The following is a 15,700-nucleotide window of genomic DNA, read 5'->3' on the forward strand; positions in this document are numbered from 1 at the left end:
TGAAATTTGCTAAAAGAATACAAATATCTCTTCCTTGATTGTAAAAAGACAAATGTTATGAGAAGAATTTTGTATCTTCTTAATAAATCTTGAAAGAAGTAAATAGAATAGTTGAAATTTTAAAAAAAGCCCTTATATTTTTGTCAAATCTCTGAGAAAGTCAATATTATTTGGCTTATATTTATTGATTTAATTGAGTTTATTCAAAGGTCCAATGGATTGATTCCATCTAATTTCAAATTATTGAATTTAATTTTTTTTTTATCAAAATTATAGGTGTTACTTAGTATTATTATAAAAAAAATTAATAGAAATCAGAAATAACAAATAAAAATCATCAATTTGGCTTGTCAAAATTTTAAAAATCAAAACAAATTTAGAACTTTATTTAGAAAATTCTTAATTTTGTTGTAGCGTCAAATAACTATTTAAAATTATCATTAAAATAAAAAAATGCAAAATATAAAAATTTAAAACTTTTTAGTATACAAGAACAATATTATATAGGCAATTGAAAATAGTAAGAATATTAATTAGATGACCTTTATTATATTTAGTTTTTTCTTAAAAAATTATATATATTTATTTTAATTATATTTTTCACATGGTCATCTTACTTTAATGTTATTTAAAAAATAAGATGAATTTTTTTTGTTTTTTAAATAATTAAAATTAAAAATAGGGAAATAAGTTTTCACAATTAGGCAAACCATAATTTTTTGGACTTATTTGGCATCATTTTAATTTTTTATTTTATGTTTTTGTAAAATTAAAAAAAAAATTTGTAAAAATGCATTTGTTCATATTGTGAGTTTTCTCCTCTTATTATTGATATTCAACTATTTATAAAAAAAGTTAAAAATTAATTTTTTTTAATAGCCTATTGTCAACATATTTTAATTAGTAAAATTAATTTTTATATTAAATCATCCATTTTATAAATATTTTTAATTAAGTTAAATAAAATAATTATATAGATTTTAAGTAAAATAAAAAATAAAATGTATATAAATTTTTTTTAAAATCTAAAAAATATATGTATTTATAAAATATTTTTTATTCTTTTTCATTTGCCATATACAAAAAGGTTGTTCTTTTAAGTTTAATTTTAATATATAATATTCAGTAATATAATTATCATAAGTTTATATTTATTCTATGATTTTTGAATTTATAAAATTTTGCGTTTTTTTTTTTATCTTGATATAACCTAAAAGAGACCCCGACATTAAACTCAACATTAACATATATTACATCAAAAAATAAAAAGATATCAGGGATCAATGGAAAAGATATAACACTCGTTACTTAAAGTAAAAGGTTACCACACTAAACTTTACTCTCTAGTAACATATCAATAGTCTAGTGTAAATATTACAATCCATTAGTAGGGAAATTGGTAAGGAGGTATCCTAAATGCCTATAAAAAGGAACCCTAAAGAATTTAAGACACCTCATCTCATCTCATTTTCATTCACTTATTTACTGTTACAATCATATAATCCTTCCAAATTTTCTGATTTTGGCATCAGAACGATCCGTCGTAGTATACCCTGAATTCTCCAAGTCATTCTGTTTTTTTCTTAGTAGGTGATCGAAGTCGTGAACGATCTAAATTCCTCCAGACAAATTTTGGCAGCAACAATTGGCGTCGTCTGTGGAAAACTTAGGAAGATTTCTTTCTAAAACTTAATCATGATTACATCACTCAATTTCGAGTCTGAACTCATTGTTAAGGATCAATCGCCCCAATTGGTTCACTCCCCACTGCTAGACAATTTGTCACAAAATGTGTCTTTAGCCCAATTTCTAGCCTTCCAAAGAGAGTTAAAGACATGTTTAGCACAATATTACAACAAGAAAAAAATCTTGTAGAACATGACCTAGTAGTTATTTAAGTAGAAACAACACTTAAGGTTTGGGCGGGGGTACCACATGAAGCTACCTTGAAAGTTTCATATCCAAAGAAGAAAATAGAATGAGCCAACAGTGTGGACATTTAATGAGCAATGGTCTCAAGAATTTGAAGAAAAATTCAAGAAGATTGATTAATCGAAAAAAACTAGTAAAAGAAGTTCGCAACCAAATTTTGATAAAGGAAACCTCGGCTAGATCTTTTGATCTCCCGTTTACCAAGGAAATAATAGAGATCCCTTTGTCCACTGAATTCAAGATGCCCACCATAGAATGATATGATGGGTCATTAGATCCCTTAGACTACCTCGACACCTTTAAAATGTTGATTCAATTGCGAAGTGTACCTAATGCGCCATCACGTGTGAGCATTTACAGCAACCCTAAAGGGGAATGCTAAAGCATGGTATCAGATATTGAAACTCGACTTGATTAGATCTTTCTCTAAAATAGAGTAGTAGTTAGTGTGGCATTCTGTCAATAGCTGAAAAATGGCGAAGACTTCGGTCTATCTTATAAGCCTTTGTTCAAGGAGAGGAAGAGACGCTGAAAGAACTTATGAGCCATTTTATCAATGCAACTTTGAAGATCAAAAAATTGAGCCACAAAGTTGTTGTGTCGAGCACCCCATTTGTGTCAAACACCAATACTAAAACTAATGCTATTGAATATACAAAAAACTATTCTAGCAACCTTAAATTCATCTGGCTGAGTTATATAAATTTCCTCTTCCAAATCACCATGTTAAAAAACAATTTTTACATTGAGCTGGACTAGTTCAAGATCAAATTGTGCTACCAAAGCCAACAAAATTCGAATGAAAGAATGTTTAACAACTGAAAAAAAAATTCCTCATTATAATCAATACCTTCCTTTTGTGCGTAGCCCTTAGCTACCAATCTAACTTTGAAGCGAACATTATTTGCATTTAAAAATCTTCTTTCTTTACAAAAACCCATTTGCAACCAATTGATTTCTTACCCTTGAACAGCTGGACTAGCTCCCAAGTATGATTCTAATGAAAAAACTACATTTCTTCATTCATCACTTTTTTCCACTTGTCTGATTTAGAGTTCCTTATTACTTCTTAAAAAGTGTAAGGAACATCATCATCTACAACTGGAAGTGCATAGGCCACCATATTAGTATACCGAGTAGGTTTTCGAATTTATCGTCTTAGCCTATGAGAAACAATTGATTCTTGTTGTAGTGAAGATTCTTGTATTGAAATCTCCTCTTCTTGTACACTGTTCCCCACTGTAATTAGAGAGTTACATCATGTAGTCTCACTTCTCACTAGGTTTCCAAAATTGTCTCAACCTCCACTGTTGTTGAGTACCACTAGTCTCTTCTTCAACTGGTGTCTCCTTATATATTGTTTTCTTCATTGCAAGTTCATCAAAAGTCACATCCCTGCTTAAAATCTTTTTTTTCCATCTCTAGATACCAAAATGGCATCCTTTGACTCATGCACTAATCCACAAGAATGTTGCTTTCTTGGCTCTAGGATCCAACTTAGATTCTTTAGCATGATAATAAGCAATTGTACCAAATGCACGAAAAGAATTATAATCATTAGTAGGTTCTCCAGAAAATACCTCATAGGGTGTTTTTCCCCTAATAGCAGATGATGGTAGGTGATTAACGAGATGACACACATACCTAACAACCTTAGCCCAAAAACTTTTGTCCAACCCAACAATAGACAACATACGTCGAACTTTCTCTAGTAAAGTTCGATTCATGTGCTTTGCCACCCCCTATTTTGTTATGGTGTATTTCTAATTGTAAAGTATCGTGCAATACCTTCATCTTGACATACCTTCACAAACGAATCACTTGTGTATTCACCACCATTATCTGATTTTAGCCGTTTGATCTTTCTGCCAGTTTGAGTTTCAACCAATTTTTTCCACTTAAGGAAAATATCACACACTTCATTTTTATTCTTCATAGCGTACACCAAAACACTTCTGGAAAAATCATCAACAAAAGTAACAAAATCATGCATACCACCCAATGAAACAGTTTTGGTAGGCCCCCATACATTTGTGTGGATGTAGTCTAAGATACATTCAGTTCGGTGGGTCGCAGTGTCAAATTTCACTCTTGCCTATTTTCTCAGAATACAATGTTCATAAAACTCAAGCTTACATACCTTTACACCCTTCAACAAGCCTCATTTAGCTAATTGTTGAAAAGACTTTTCACCTGCATGTATCAACAACATATGTCATAACTTGTTTGTATCTAAACCTGCACCTTTTTTAGAAACAACAGCTACTAACCCAATAATTGTATTTTCTTGAAAATAATACAAGTAATTTTTCCTAATACCTTTCATCACCACAAATGTACCTGATTTAATCTTTAAGGTTTCATCTTTTAAAGTGATAGTGAATCCTTTAGAATCTAAGGCACCCAATGAAATCGTATTTTTCTCTAAACTTGGAACATACCTAATATCAGTCAAGTTTTAACAGTTCTATCTTGACATTTCGACTGTATTGAACCTATTCTAATTTTTTTTATAGGTATTATCATTTCCCATAAAAACAACCCTACCATCTAATTCTTAAAAATTAGAAAACCATTCCCTATTGTGACACATGTGATAGGAACAACCAAAATCCAAAATCCATTCACCAAAGTAATGTATCGAAAATGTTCCAACAAGAGAAAAATTTGACTCACTTCCATCACGCTTGGCTATATTGGCATTAGAATGTGCTTTGCCCTTATTATTCTATTGCAATTTAGGGCAATCTTTCTTCCAGTGTCCTTTCTCATGACAAAAGCTGCATTCATCTTTAGCAGATCTCCCATAAGATTTACTCCTTCCAAGTTTACAACTCTGAGAACGTCCCCTTTTCATTAGTGCTTCTATTGTTTCCTTATGGACCATCTGACACTTCTTTTTGCATTCAGTATTAATCAATACAATACAAACAACATCAAAAGTAACTTTAACTTTCATATACAATAAAGTGGTGGTTAGATGTTCATAATCATCTGGGAGATAATTTAGTAACAATAAGGTATTGTCCTCATCTTTCACCTTTTTATCCAAATTTAATAAAACAGTCAAAATTTTATTAAAAGCATTTATGTGGTAATTTATTGAAATACGTGGTTGACACTAGAAGCGAAACAATTTCTTTTTCAAATAGAGTTGATTTTCCAAACTTTTGCTCATAAATGTATCTTTCAATGTCTTCCACAATTTTTTTACAAATGTCTCCCTCATAACACAATATTTCTGGTTTTTAGCGAGGCATAGACAAATTGTACCAAATGAGTGACGATTAATCTTTTCCTAATCTATGTCACTCATATCCTCTGGTTTATCATCCAAAGCAATATCTAATTCATGATGGTACAGGATGTCCATCACCTCACATTGTCACATACCAAAATTATTGGTACCATTAAATTTCTCCACCTCAAACTAAGCATTAGTTATTGTCCTTTACGATGATGTCGAAGGTGTTGGAGTTGGAGTTTGTGTTGATAAAGTTTCTTCTAGTGCTGCACGCATAGTTTCTGTTATCTTCTATATATTCAATAGCAAACAAAAAAACAAAAGGCCTAGGATGAATAGAACTGCACTTATCCTAACTGTGTCTACTCTGTATATCTTATGAAATTTCACTTTGATCAGACTGACCTCCAGGAAGCAACTAAGCTGCAATGGTCTATGAGCACTCACTTAGATAAGATCTTTCTTAGACATAAAAAATGGAATCAATGATCCTAATAGAGAAACACCTCCTATTGGCACTATTTAACTTGACTCTGATACCAATTGTTGTGTCAGGCACCCTACTTGTGCCAAATACCAATACTACAACTAATGCTATTGAATATATAAAAAAGTAATGCGAAAACTAATAATAAAAGACAGTAATAAAGAACAACACAAGAATTTATCGAGGTTCGGTATAAAATTACCTACGTCATCGGGTTCCGACGATCAATCCACTACTTCAAAACAAATTACAACTGTGAGGTGTGATTACAAATTGAGAGGAGAGCTCTTTATATAACTTCAACCTCAAGTTTAAAAAACATTTCCAACCAATGTGGGATAAACAAAAAACTTCAAATAACCTTCCCATTGATTTGGGACAAACAAAAACCAACAAGAGTGACAATAGTTGCCTTGACAATGAGTCTGCAACCTTTATGACTTCCTAAATTCCATAGGAAAGAAAAACCCTGATCTACGTAGGAGAACTAATGGCGTAGGCTAAAAAAACATATCAACCTAAAAGAGGTTATCACCACAAGAAAAGAAAAAAAATATATTTGAAAATATACCCAAACGTTGATGAAATCATTGATGGAGGAGCAAGGAAATATACATCCAGTAAAGGCTTCCCTTCCTAGTGTAGAGAATAATAGAAGGGGAGAGGAACTATTTATAGGAGAAAAATATGTGGCACAGATCATGAGGTTTTATAAAATGCAAATCATGCTGGGAAAATCTACCTAGAAAGCGGGCTTTACTCGCTAAGAAATGGCCTCTCCGATAAGCATCGTTTATGAGATCCTAAAATGTCCATATGATGAGCACTGCTCATGAGGCATCAAGAAGCGAACTCATGTGAAGATATGATTCGTCTAATGAGTACTGCTTATAGGCAATAAGAAATAAGTACTACTCAACAAATTATTGGCCAAAATGATGAACACTGCTCATGAGACCCAAAAAATACCCATTTGATGAGCACTGCTCATAAGGTAAGAAAAAACAGACACTGTTTGGAAAAACATTGACCTATTTGATGAACACCACTCATGAGACTCGAAAAATGTCATTTGATAAACACTGCTTATGAGACCCAAAAATGTCAATTTGATGAGTACTGCTCATGAGACAATAAGAAACGAGTACTGTTCGATAAATTATTTTTCCCATTTGATGAGCATTACTCATGAGGTCCAAAAATGTTAATTTGATGAGCACCGCTTATAAGATAATAAAAAACAAAAATTTCTTGGGAAAAAAAATGGCACATCTGGTAAGCACTGCTCATGAGACTCGGAAATACTCTTTTGATAAGCACCACTCATGAGAAAACAAGAAATAAATTACTTAGCAAAGTATTGACCCATCTGATGAGCATCACTCATGAGACCCAAATATGCTCATTTAATGACTTAATCTGAAACTTGTGATAATAAAATGACTTATAGTAAATGCAATATACTCTCAAGTCAAAAGGCAACTCTAAGACTCGAGAGTCGAATTAATAAAACCTAAAATTGACCACAACATTAAACTCGACATTAACTTGTATAAGACCAGAATATGAAAAGATATCAAATGATCAATGTGAAGGAGGTAATGTCCATTAATTAAAGCAAATGGTTACCACACCAATCTTTATTCTCTAATAAAATATCAATAGTTAACGTGTAACTCTTTCGATCTATTAGAAGGGAAATCAATAAGAAGGTATCTCAAATGTCTATAAAAAGGACCCCCTAATGAAAGTAAGACACTTCATCTCATCTCATCTTATTCTCACTCACCCCTTTACTATTGCAACCATATAATTCTTCCAAATTTCCTTACTTAGCCATCAAAGGGATCCCTCAGAGTATACTCTGATTCCTTCAAGCCGTTTCCCTTTCATTCTTGGCAGGTGATAGAAGTCGTCATTGATTCAAAATCTCTCGAACAAATTTTGACAGTAATAATTATATTTTTAATTATTATTTCATTTTAAGGACAAAAAATGAATATTTTTTTTTAAATATTTTAATTTTAAATTATTGACTAAACAAATTATTAATTATTAATTTATGTCTATGTTTTTTATTTCTATAGTTTTTTACATTAATATTAAATAGTTTTGTTTAAAGAATGTAAAAAAAAATGGTGAATCAAATATTTTCTTTAATTATATAAAAGAATTGTTATTTTAGGAGCATGCTTCATTGCTTCATAAGGAAATTCATTGAACTTTTCTAATAGATGTACCACTCTATTAATGAAGCACGGTGTCGCCTGTCGGGCTGTCCCTATCCGGACGCTGAGAGGTGGGCCACAATGCAATCTGGGCCGTCCAACGAATCGCCTATTTTCAGCAAGTGCGGGCTGCGAGAGAGCCGCAATTAGCCACCATTATTAATATTTAATGGGGCTATTATTTTTATTGGAAGCAAGAAAACAAAAAGCATTGGCCCAATCAGAGGCCCATACACAGGCCCAAAATCAGATGGGCCTATGCCCAAACGATAATAGAACTTAGAAGTAAAACTTTTGTTTTTGTTTTTTCTTAAGGAAAATTTTATTAAGTTTGTCGTGTAGATTTAGAACTATTTAGATAACTATGATATTGACAGGGGCTTAATCCCTTCCAAATAGGATTAAGTTTAATAGGTGGTCATGACTAATGATAAACTCTATCCTAAGTTTGGAGGGGCTTTTGCATTGAATTTGGACAAAATTAATATTAAATTATATTAAATTTTATCCAAATTTAAGGTCCGAAATCCATACTCTCAAATGTGTCGTTATTTTTTTATTATATTATTGAAGATAACTTTATCGGGGCATTGGTCATAGTCTCACTTTATTGCTAACCATTATTAGATTTAGATAATAACGAGATAAATGCAATATTAATATTTCTTTACTTTGGTCCTTTTAACTCTTCCTTGGAACTTGAAAAAGATTTATCTTATATTTGAATTTATATGGATTTGAAGAAAATAAAATATAAAAATGTATTAAAGTTTATTCAAATTCACATAAATCCAGATTTATACTTCCAAACATTACCTTAATGTTCTTCAAATTCCATTTTACATCTTCATTTTTATATATTATTAACGTATGACATTCATCAGTTAGTGCACAATGCTAAATAGCTGATACTTTTTTTTTTTTTGGTTAAGCAGAAGTCTACATTGGGCTTAGACTACACAAGAAGTGGTAGTCCATCTCTCATCTCATATTCATTATCATTTATATCAAAATTCAAAGTAAGATCTCTAATAAGATTGTCTTTTTGACTAACGAGATGTCTCATAGGATAAACCCTGAAACAATCTTACAAATTTACAAAATTAGCATGAGAAAAAATGCCTATTCGGGAAAAATAAAAAATTATTTTGGGACGTGGATGATAAAAAAGACAAAAAAAAAAAAAATTAAAATCATAGAAAAATTAATTGAAATAAAAGGATTAAAAAAGGAATAATAATTTAGGACTTAAATTATTAATTTCTTCAAATGAAAACTCACTATATCCGCATTACATATAGTATTCATTAATAAAATACCATATATCTAATTGTATTGTAGTTTTGTAATATTTACTTATTTACATATAATATATGTCTTATCAATTATATTGTACTACCCAAAAAAAAAAAATTTGACTTAATAGATAAAATAATTTTTATTTTTATTTTTACAAAATTTAATGCAGTTTGTATATAATGAAAAATAAATGATATTTGAAACCTCACAACAATTTGACAATGTTATAATTATTTGATTATCGCTGTTGAGAAGTTACTATCAAGTTAGATGACGTGAAATTATATTTTTATTATTTTAGTTAATGAGTGTTAACTCCGTTACACCTTTATTAGTTTTGGAAAGTTTAAATGTCGCTTTAAAAAGTTTGGAAAGCATTCGTAATGAAACAATGTCAAGTCAGAAGTCAGTTCCTAAATCAAAGCTTAGTTGAACTCTTATTAGATCTTAATTTTAACTCTAAAGCTCAAGTAAGTCCTAATTCTCAAATCAAAGCCCAATTGGACTCTATTCCAAATCAAGGCCCAATTGAAACCTGACTTCTTATGTTGAGGCCCAATTTCTACAAATTGAATCCAAATTTCTCAAATTAATGTCAAATGAATCCTTAATTGTAACATTTTGGGGTGAGCAAGAAAAATCAATAGACTGAATCAAACTGCAAAATTGAATCAAATCGAACCAAAAATTTGATTAATCATTTTTTCTAGTTCGATTTCAGTTTGGAGTTTTTAATTTTTTCAGTTATCGATTCAGTTTTAGTTTGATCCATTCAATAATCACAATTAACCAAACATATATTATTAATATACATATTATATATAATATCATATAAAATTTAAGTAATTTAAATTTTAAAAGTTGTATTGATTTAATATTCATGCTTAAATTTTTATTTTAAATATTATAAATTTGCATGTTGATTACTGAAATATTATTTTTAGTGACTTTAAAATTTTATATTATACTTAACAGTTCAATTTGGTAACCATTGGTTATTGGTCTAAAAATTAGCTAAACCGAATTTCGATTAACTATTTTAAATTAGTCAAACAAGACTCACCTTTTTTTTTTTCTTGATTAAAATTGAATTTGGATTTGGTAAGATGTAATATAAAATTGTACTCTATGCTCCCAAACGCAAGGTTAATGTAATTTTATATTACGTTTTGTTTAAATCTACAGAAATCTAAAAATACAAAGTCTCTCTCAAACACAAGGTAACGTGCATTTGAGAGTATGAATTTTGATTTTAAATTTAGACAAAATTCAATATAATTTGTACTACATTTCTTCCAAATATGTACAAATTTAAATCCAAGTCCCTTCCGAATGCAGGGCCAATGTAATTACACAAATCTAAAAATACAAAGTCTCCCAAACACAAAGTAATGTGTGTTTGGAAGTATTAATTTTGGTTTTAGATTTGGACAAAATTCAATATAATTTTTACTATATTTCTTTCAAATCTATATAAATTTAAATCCAAGTCCCCTTCCAAATGTAGATTCAATGTAATTTTATATTACATTTTGTTCAAATCTACACAAATCTAAAAATACAAAGTCTCTCCCAAATACGATGACGTAATGTAGTTCAGGAATATGAATTTCAGTTTTAGATTTGGACAAAATTCAATATAATTTTTATTACAATTTTTCTAAATCGATACAAGTTTAAATCCAGGTCTTCTCCCAAACAAAAGGCTAGAGTTAAGGGTTTTTCCAAAATAAAATATATACATATATAGAATACAAAATAACAAAAAAAATTCAAATTTTTTTATAAAAAAAACTTAGGAAAATTCCTCAAATCCTCAAAAAAGTTATAAAAAATAAAAGCATAAAATATAGAAACAAAAGAAAAAAAATTGAAAATTCTTAAAATTAAGAATAAATTAAAAAATGCAGGAAAAATAAAAACTTATAAAAATATTTAAAAATCTAAAAAAACATAAATTAGTATTAATTTCTTTCTTTTGCAAAATTAGAACAATCCCTTAAAACGATTAAATTGTTTCTAGAAGGCAAAACCTATTTTCATGATGGTTTTCATATAACAACTTTCATAATGACAATAGTACACTTATAATATGTTCACCATCAATTTTAATTGCATCTACATGGTTAATCATTTTCATCTCTTGCCTAATCTCTTATTTTTGAAATGGCTTGCAATATCTTTGAACTATTCACTATTTTCTCTCTTCTATTATTCTCTTATGTTTGGACCATGACTCTCTCTTTTTGATAAAATATTCCCTTATGTCACATTTGGTTTGCAAAATGGAGTATGATAAGAAATGAATGAAATGAAAATTAAAAAAAGAGAATGATAAAATCAAGTAATAAATTCGATTCCACTACTCAATCTTATTCAATTTTTGTGTACCAAGTATGTAGTTATGGAATTCCGAAACTATGAAGTATGGGTATAAATGAGTCAAACTTACTCGTAAGTTATTCGAGTTCAACTCATCCCTTAACTTAACTCGACTTGACTTTACTTGCATTTGAGTTAAGTTCGATTGAGTTCGAACTACTCGATTATTTTAACAAGTCAAATTCGAACTTAGTAATAGTACTTGATTCGAGTTTCGAACCTAATGGAATTTTTTAATTTTATTATTTTTATATTACATCTGACATATAAAGTTAAAGTTAGAGAAAAGGAAGAGTAAAAACTTAGGAAATGTAAAATGTATGAAAAGTGAGGATGATATTGTCTTAGTCAAGGACAAAGACATTAAAGAAAGATGGTGAAGTTATTTTAGTAAGTTGTTTAATGAAAACCAAATAGAAAACTTAAACTTAGAATTGTCAAATGAGGAAAAGACTAAAAATATGAAATTTATTCGCAAAATTAAAGTTAACGAAGTTAAGTTTACACTAAAAAAGATGAAAAATGGGAAAACCATGAGATTAGATAACATCTCAATTGAAGTTTGGAAATGCTTAGGTGAAAGAATTATATGGTTAACTAATTTATTTAATACAATTATAAAAACTAAGAAAATGCCACCTATATAAAAAAAAAATGAGACATTCAAAATTGTAATAACTATAGTGGAATTAAACTTATGAGTCATATGATGAAATTATAGGAAATGGTAATTGAACAAAGATTAAGGTTAGAAACGAAGGTCTTAGAAAATCAATTTGGTTTTATACCTGGGAGATCTACCACATAAGTTATATATCTTTTAAGAAGATTAATGAAAAAATTTAGGAAAAAGAAGAGGGACTTGCATATGATATTTATTGACCTTAAGAAAGCATATGATAGGATACATAGGGAAGTTCTATGGTGGGTTTTTTAAAAAAAAGGTGTATGTAGTAGGTATATTGATGTTATTAAAGATATGGACGATAGAGTAATGACTAATGTAAGGACTCTATTGATGGAGAAACTAGATAATTTCTAATCACCATAGGTATACATCAAGAATTTGCTTTGAGTTCTCATCTTTTTGCTCTAGTGATGGACCAATTGACTAAGAGTGTTCAAAATGAGGTTCCATGGTATATGTTGTTTGCAGATGATATTGTATTAATTGATTAAATTAGGAACGGAATAGAGGTTGAGTTAGAATTATAGAGAGAAGCTTTAGAATTTAGAGGCTTTAGGATAAGTAGAAATAAAACATAATATATGAAATGTAATTTTAGTAATGATTGGAGGAATATTGGAGACAAAGCTAAACTTGATGATGATGAAATAAATAACACTTGTAGATTTTGATACCTTGGATCTATTATGCAAGTTGAAGGAGAAATTAAAGATGATGTAATGCAGGGAGTTAAAGCAGGTTGGGGTAAAATGGAGAAGTGCTTCAAGTGTGCTATGTGATCGTAGGATACCCTTAAAATTAAAAGGAAAATTTTATAGGACAATTATAAGACCAACTATGTTATATGGATCAAAATGTTGGGTGACGAAGAAAGATAATATCCAAAAAGTAAAAGTTGCGAGATGATAATGCTTAGATGAATGAGTGGAATAATATTGAAAGATAAATTAAGAAATGAAGATATTCGTAATAAGTCAGGTGTAACTCCTATAGAAGATAAGATAAGGGAGAGACGACTTAGATGGTATGGACACTTACAACGTATGCCACATAGTGCACCAGTGAGGAAGAGTGAGTTAGTTACTGAGGGGGGCAGTAGAAGGGATAGAGATAGATCTAAAATAACTTGGGAAGAGATAGTGAGTAGGGATTTAATATCCATAAATCTGTTAAAAGAAATAGTTCACACTCACATAAATTGGCGGAAAAACCCCACCTAATAGGAATTAAGGTTTGGTTTTGTTGCTGTTTTTATTGTTTATCTTACATATAAAATATATTTTATAAATATATTTAATATTATATGTACATTAGATATATTTATATATGTATTTAATATTAATTTATAATCGAATTGAGTTTAATCGAGTAAAGCTAGAATTTTATGAACTTAAAGTTGAGTCGAGTTTGAGCTTAATAATTATGAAATCAATTGAATTTGAGTTGAGTTTCAAACTCAACATTTTCGAGTCAATTCGAGTCGAGTTCAAGTATGTTATTGTGTCGACTCAACTCGACTTGAATACATTGAATACACCCTGCTAAAGGACAAAGAAGGCTTACAACAGAGGCATGGATTCTAACGAAGAAGGATTCTAATGAAGAATGGTGATTTGCTACAGAGTAATAAAAAGTGATGAACACACCAGCTGTTCGGCAAAATTCCTAGGCCAAGTTTTGTTTCGAGAATAACATAACTGTTGCTTATACTGTTGAGCTCCGCTGGCTATGGTTTACTCAAACAATAATAAGGTTGTCCCAGCTTGTGCAAATGTTGGAATACACCGATTATGGACAGAAGTAGGAAGGTGTCCCCTTCTCCTTTACAATTATGGCAAATTATTTGATGCCAGATCAGGATGTTACTTTCACCCACACTATTCCCCTCTAGGCATGCTATGCTAAGAGCCAAGAAGCGCACATGACTGACCCACATTTCAATAGATATATACAAGGGATTATAAGTTTTAGCATGTAGCAATTATTTTCAGCTAAAATAGTCTACATTATTGAGCCCCACTAATGAGACGTGGGCTAGTGTTCTAGTGTCATATCATATGTGTATTAAGTAAATTCCAATTCAAACTTCAACCATGCAAAGCACCTTTTATATGATAAAATTGTTAAAAACAATAACGCCCTAAGATTATGTGTGCACTCACACAACAAATATGACAGGAGAGAAAAAAAAAAATAAAAATAACGGGAGAAGAAGAACTCAAATTTATATGATTTGACAATATGCCTACGTTTATGGAGTCTCTCCATAATTTTCTTTATCAATGACCAACTATCTTTGGTTTGGGGTTCAACCCTTGACTACAATGTGTATATATAGCCCCATATGAAACCTCAAAATACCTTCACATGATATATAGTTGTATTGAACTATGACTTTAACATACTGTACCATACCCTCATATGACATATGTTAGCCTTGTTGGCTACACTATAATGGTTTATATATTTTGATGATATTAACCTACTTGTTGTTCTTAGTGCATTCCTATCTTTGCAGATCATGCTTAGTACATGTTCCAGTGACGAATTCCTGAAGCACTAGATCAAAGGCAAAGATCGGACAAAGTTGACGTCGAAAAGGAAATATTAAAAGGAGACTCACTCGAAAAGGACTCAAGCACAACCAAAGGAAGCTTTTTGTTTAAATATGTAATGGGTGTGTGTTTGAGGTAGTTTATGTTGTAACTCTTACGTTTTGTTTCTTGTATGATTTCTAAGCAAGAGTTGAGCAAATGCATGCATACTAGGATATATGAGTTTATAGGATTTCACTAAAGTCACAAACTCACATACATGATTTTCAAAGTTAAATCAAAGAGTTTGTCAAAAGAATCCTAAACTTAAAAGTTGTTTTTCAAAGGGACAAGTTTTCAATATCTTAGTATTTTGAACATCTTCATACTTGGTCCCGATTTTATCAAAATGAGTCTTATGTCCTAAGGGTTCAAAGAAAGTAAAGTATGTTTTCAATAAAGGACATACAAGTATATAAGAAATCAAAATGGTGTTTCAAATGTGTTTTTATTAACAAGATATCTTATATTCAAGGGGAAACTCATTTGTACAAGTATTAAAATTTATTAGACTTAATATATTTTATATACTTTTGTCCAAGAATGTTTTAAGTGATTAAAAGACTTTTTTGGTTGGGTTTAAAACCTTAGTTATGCACTGATCAAATTTCCTGAACACCCTTTGGTATTTGGGACATAACTTTTACTAGAAAAGTTCAAAAGGGGCTATCTTGGTGTCTATGGAAATCTAAGAAAAAATCTCACAACTTTCGTGTTGATGACATTTTCTGATTTGGGGTAATTGTTGATGTATGCATGAAACCGATAATCAGAGAGCCGAAAAAACCGTCAACGGTTTGGGACGGTGACAAAACACCAACGGGCGAAAAATGACTAGTTTTCAAA

The sequence above is a fragment of the Malania oleifera genome, chromosome 3 (genome assembly GCF_029873635.1).
Source record: "Malania oleifera isolate guangnan ecotype guangnan chromosome 3, ASM2987363v1, whole genome shotgun sequence".
NCBI lineage: Eukaryota > Viridiplantae > Streptophyta > Magnoliopsida > Santalales > Ximeniaceae > Malania > Malania oleifera.